This window comes from Mus caroli, chromosome 16 (genome assembly GCF_900094665.2).
Source record: "Mus caroli chromosome 16, CAROLI_EIJ_v1.1, whole genome shotgun sequence".
NCBI classification, from domain to species: domain Eukaryota; kingdom Metazoa; phylum Chordata; class Mammalia; order Rodentia; family Muridae; genus Mus; species Mus caroli.
This window is the reverse complement of record NC_034585.1, coordinates 84,994,965-85,001,102: the sequence shown is the minus strand read 5'-3', so window position 1 is coordinate 85,001,102 and position 6,138 is coordinate 84,994,965.

The following is a 6,138-nucleotide window of genomic DNA, read 5'->3' as shown; positions in this document are numbered from 1 at the left end:
ACACACAGATACACACAGAAACAGACACACACAGACACACACACAGATACACACAGAAACAGACACACACAGACACACACACAGATACACACAGACACACACACACGCACATGCACACACACTCACACCCAGAAGATAAACAAAAAGTTTTTAAAAGACAGGACAGTAGAGGGATAGATATTTAGGAAGAGAAATGGGATCAGTTAAGAGCAGGAGAAGATGTGACCAAGATATCCTATATACAGGTATGAAAGAGTCATGAAGAGGGCCATTATTATGTGTGGTTAATATATAAAAGAGGGCTTGCCTTTCCCTAGTCCTCACACACTCTTTTGACTTTGATTCCTCGTCTGCTTTCTGCTCCTTATTTTTTCCTGTCTATCATTCACTCCAGACACTTTTGCTCAGCTGTCTGCTGACCCCTGGCTGTCCATCTCATCACGAGTGAAACACATGAGCAATGAACTGTTCTTAAAAGTCGATGGAGGAGTTGGCCTCACAACATTGTGAACGTGTGAAACATAAATGAATTATTCATTTAAAAGTGGTTACTTTTATGCCATTAGAATTCCATCTTAATACAAAAAAAAAAAATTAAGCAGAGTACAAACCTGTACTGAGAATCTCTCTTAGGGAAACCTGAATGAGATTGGCCTAGGCTCTCATACATATGTTACAGTTGTACAGCTTTAGTCTTCATGTGGGACTCCTAACAGTGGGAGCTGGGGCTGTCTCTGACTCTGTTGTCTGTCTTTGGGACCCTTAGGGCTGCCTTGTCTGGCCTCAATGGGAGAAGATGCGCCTAGCCTTACTGCAACTTGATGTGCCAGGGCTGGTTGATATCCATGGGAGACCTGCCTTTTTCTGAAGAGAAATGGAGGAGGAATGGGAAGGACTGAGTGGAAAGGAGGAAGGGGAGACTGTAGTTGGGATGCAAAATTAACCAGTTAATTAAACAATTGATTGATTTAAAAGAATCTCTGTTGGCCATAGAGTAGTTGCCATTGAACTGGAGGCAGGGAGCTGCCCCAGAATCTGGCGATACCACATGCCAGAATCTGCCGACCTTTTGGACTAGAATCTGGCAACTAGACAGTTCAGTTCTGGTGAGGAATGTTCTAGGCTCATGACGAGCCCAGAGCATTCAGGTCTGGAGCTCAGTCTTAGAGGGGTGAAAAGCGTGAGAACAGGCACGGAAGAGGTGGCTTAGTGGTTAGCAGCACTTGGCTGCTCTTGCAGAGGACGTGGTTCAGTTTCTAGCACCTGTTTTGTGGCTAACAACTACCAGTGACTCCAGTTCCAGGGACCCCAACGCCCTCTCCTGGCCTCAGTGGACACTGCACACATGATACGTATCCATCTATGTAGCCAAGACATTCATACACATAAAAATATCCTTGGTATGGAATTTCTCTCGACTCTAGGGTACCCCTGAAGTCAAGGGTACTTGCACTCAACCTCTTAAGAGTCATCTCTGGGGCAGCCCTTCCAGGTTAGGAGGGAGTCAGTCTCTTGGCTGCATAGATCCATGAGGTCCAGGTTAGAGAGCAGTGTTGTCCCCCAGATGCAGATGTGGGGAGCTGGAGATGAAGTTCTTTTTTGTGCTGATTCTATCTCCTGCCATGGGGGTACTCCAACTTCCTACTTCCTTTTTGATACTCAACATCCTTACCCTTCTGCTTCTTATCTTCAGGCACCAAGAAGACATCTTTTTGGCACAAAGCATTCCCCTGAGAGGTTACTCCAGAACCATGTCTCCTGAAAGAGAGATATTGGCTGATGCATGAAGGGATGAGGTCAGGAGAGCTTTTGTGTCCAACCCTCAGCTGTGACCCTCCCTGGCTCCTTACGTGTGCGGGGATTTCAGAATCTCTGAGTCCCTGATAGGTTGAAGGAGAACATCCACCCCAATCTTCAATCCCAGTGCTTGGGCTGAAGCCATTCCAAGATCAGATGCCAGCCGCTTTGGCTTTGGGGTGGGGAATTACGGAGAGCCTCTGAACACCCATGTGGCCCCTTAATCCTTTCTGTACCTTGGCACAACCTTTGCATACAAAGACATAACTCCCATTCAAAGTAAGTGAACACTTGAAACAAGATAGTCCTAGAGGGAGATGCTACTGGACGGAGCAGGGGACGGCTTGAGACTGTTGGCTGAAGTGGATATGCTCTAAGTTTTTAAGATTAAAGGATGGTGGATGAGGAGCTCATCCTTCAACCGTTGGCTTAGTGGCCCTTTGCCTTCCCAGGGCAAGCTGCTGAGTCTCCATGACCTCGAGGGAACATCCTAGACTACAAACTAGAGTGGTTGCAGGATCCACAATCAGTTGCGCAAGTACTTTAGAAGAGTCTGAACAAGCCGAGGAAGCCGAAACAGCTGCTGATGTTTTAAGAAAGAAGGGAGGGTGTCCTAATTTGCATATAGTACCTGCTTCGTGGGGACAGAGAATAGGAAAGGGGCTTTGAGGTCCAGAGAGGGGGAGGTACTTCACCGTTGCGTGAATCCCTTTCAAATATTACAAAACAATACAGCTCCGTCTAAAGCTGCATTTAGAATCCAGGCTGCAGCTTCTGCGCGTGAGGTTAATTTTAGAACCTCAGAACTGGAGGCGAGTCGATGCGGTTTTGGTTTCGTGGCTCTGGAGAGCAGTTTTCTTACACGTCTCAAGGTGACTGTCTCTCTTCCCACCGCTCACACTTCCTTCTCGTTTGGTTCCTTCCTTTCTTATCTTTCTCTCACTCCCCTCTCACCAAGAGGTGCCCCCCCTCTTTCCATTTCCATATCACTGAGGTCCTCTGCAGCCTTGGGGACCCCACCTCGCACTCCCCCCAGAACCACAACGTACCGCCCACTGACTGCCAGGCCTACCTCTGAGCTACCTCTCCAAGCCCCTGGAATCAATTCGTTCTAGACTCAACCATCTTGACTTGTTTTCTGCCGTTGTGACTGAACACCACGTACTCGGTGGTTTATATAAAGTAGAGATTTATTTAGCTCACAGTTCTCAGGTCTGGGAAGTCCGTGTGTGGGACTGCCCTGCTGCTTTTATGTTATGTCATAACACGCCAGAGGGCACCCCAAGGGCAGACAGAATGAGCATGGCAGCTGAGGTCTCTCCCTTTTATAAAGACACCCAAACCATCATGTTGCCTCTACCTGCCTGACCTCATCTAACCACAATTACCTTCCAAAGGCTCCTACTTCTAAATACCACTAACATATGAGGCTGGGGATTAAGTTTCTAAGCCAATGACTTTGAGGGCGACATAATCAAACCTTAACCATCGTATGTCTTACGGGACGAAAGGTTTGCATATTTCCAGAGTGAGCCTGTGGTGTTGCATGTGGAAGCGCTTCCGTTCCCACCATACCTGTGGGACCCTGTTCCCTCTGCACCGAGGACCCAGTGACTTGGAATTAAACACACGAGGCCGTGCCTACTGGTGATGCATCAGCACATGTCCAGGACCAACTCTGCATGTGTAAAGCCTTCCCAGTCTGCTCATTGGTTCTCTGAAAATCTAGTTTCCACTGGTCCATTTTTGCTTGTCTCTTTTCTTCTCTTTGGGGTGAGGTCTCAAGTCCTACATGCCAATTATTACTGAAAAGGGCTTGAGGGGGTGGAGGGTGGGCACAGGCGAGAAAGGAGCCCATGAGGTGAAATTTCATTGTTACCAGCATCCCTCAAGGCTACGTGGTTTGTTTGGGTCTGGTAGATTTTCAGTTGCCCTGAGGGCAAAAGGGGAAGCCATTTCCTTTGATTTGCCAAACTGGCTCATCTTACTGACGTTTCTGATAAGTGCTTGGTTCATGAGCTTGCTTTTATGAAGAAGCAAAGTTTTGAACAAACCTGACCTCAGAAGGACCCTGGAGTGTCTGTCACAAGGGATACAGGATCCTGAGCCCAGGAAGAAGTGAGGATCCAGCTGGGGTCTCCTGGCTTCCCCAGGACCCAGGGGGTGCTGTGGAAGAGCCTTGGAGGATGGGGGATGGGCAGATGCTTTCTAGCTAATTTAGTGTGCAATTCAGAGCCATCACTCTCTCTCCGTACTTCCTTTTGTGTAAAATTTGGAGGCATCGAGGGAGTCTCAAGGTGAATTCCCATGGTTTGAAGTTTTGAGGTTTAAAGAGTGGTATATAGTGCATACTGGGGCATGCTAGGATGTCTGTAAAGCCAACTGTTACACTGGCTTCTAATTGTTTTCCTCCGTTTGTCCATTGGCTCACGCTGCTGTTTTTGGAGATGGGGTATTGCTATGTCTCCCTGGCTGGCCTTGAAACCACAGCACTCCCCTCTGCCTCATCTCTAGAGTGCTGGGATTGCAGGTGTGAACCATCAACACAAACCGCTTGCACTTGATCACCTTTGCCATCAGCCTTCACTTAAACCCCAGTTTGGAAGACACTGACTACCTGTGTGTTACGTTTGAGTGATTTCTCAGCTACTTATCATAGTGACGTGTGACATAGCTGCCCTTATTATTATTATTACATGACTCTTTCCCACATGGAAGAGTGAATGTCCAATTACGTTGTGTGAGTCATTCATGACCAGATATGACACTATTGTCCCCACCACTCAGGTCAACCATGGCCAGATATGACACTACGTCCCCATCACCCAGGTCTCCTGATCCCCAAATCTGTGTCTTGCTTCTCTCTCCTAGAACAAAAAACAAGACACAGGTCTACTTTTAATACTTAGAACAAAATCATATAGCATCAGGGAGCTCGGGGGGTTGGGAGATGGGGTGGTACCTGGGTCCTCGTCTCAGTCCACTGGGGCTGTTTCATCTGCTAAGGAGAGAAAGTTCCAACCTCTGTTATGTAACAGCTGCCGAGTTTCCCAGGAAAATCACGATCCTTTCAGCATCTCAGCTTTGAGAACTGCACTGGGAATGGTCTGCTGGATATTTTGGGCCAGATCTATACCAGGGGAAATAATCAGAGTAATTTGAATGAGCTTTTTTTAAGCCCACTAAGCACCATGGTGAGTCCGTGCGTCATCAGAGACGTCACTTGCTTCTCAGAGGTGGCTCTCTATGGCTCCCATCGTACCAGCACATCCCAAGCTTGTTAGCCAATAGGCCAAACCAGGAGCTAAAGGAGCCATTGGCTGTATCAGATAAATTTAGAAGGAGCCAATAGCTCCTACCATTAGCTCAAAAGAAGGGAAAGACAGAGGGGAGAGTATCAGATAGGAGCAGAAAACTACTGCAGGGCACGGGGGCGAGAGAGAGCAATCTCGGTGCAAGTCACTTCTTGCTGTGACAAAAATGCCGGAGCAAGTTAACGTCATTGAAGGAGAGATTTATTTCAGCTCAATCTTAGTGAGCTCAGCCCATGGTTGTTCTGACCCTATTGCTCCTGGGCCTTAGTGAGTGTCTTAGTTAGGGTTTTACTGCTGTGAACAGACACCATGACCAAGGCAACTCTTATAAGGACGACATTTCATTGGGGCCGGCTTACAAGTTCAGAGGGTCAGTCCATCATCATCAAGGTGGAAACATGGCAGCATCCAGGCAGGCATGGTGCAGAAGGAACTGAGAGTTCCTTCTTGTTCCATCTTGTTCCAAAGGCAGCTAGTAGAAGACTGTTTCCAGGCAGTTAGGAAAAGGATCTTAAAGCCCATGCCTACAGTGATACATCTACTCCAACAAGGCCACACCTTCTAATAGTGCCACTCCCTGGACCAAGCATATACAAGACATCACAGTGAGACAGGAGTTCGTAGTGGGAATCCTGTGTTAGAATGGCAGGGGTTGGGGGTGGGGGGCCAATCCCAGGTAAAGGTATTCACCAGTGATTTACTCCCTCAGCTGTGTCTCTCCTCCTACTAACCCGCAGTGTGAATTCACAATGAATTAATCTGTTGGTAAGGTTAGTATCTCTAATAGTGTCGCCAGCTAGGGATGAAACCTTCAAAACATGGGCACAAGGGCTGTGGAGACAGCTCAGAGGTTGAGAGGGCTTTGTCCACCTTCAGAGGACCAGGGTTTAGCTCCTGTAACTTCAGCTCTGAGAGATCCAGTGCTCTCTCCTGGCCTCTTCAGGCACTTGCACTCACAAGCCCATAACACACACACACACACACAGAGAGAGACACACACACACACACACACACAGACACACACACA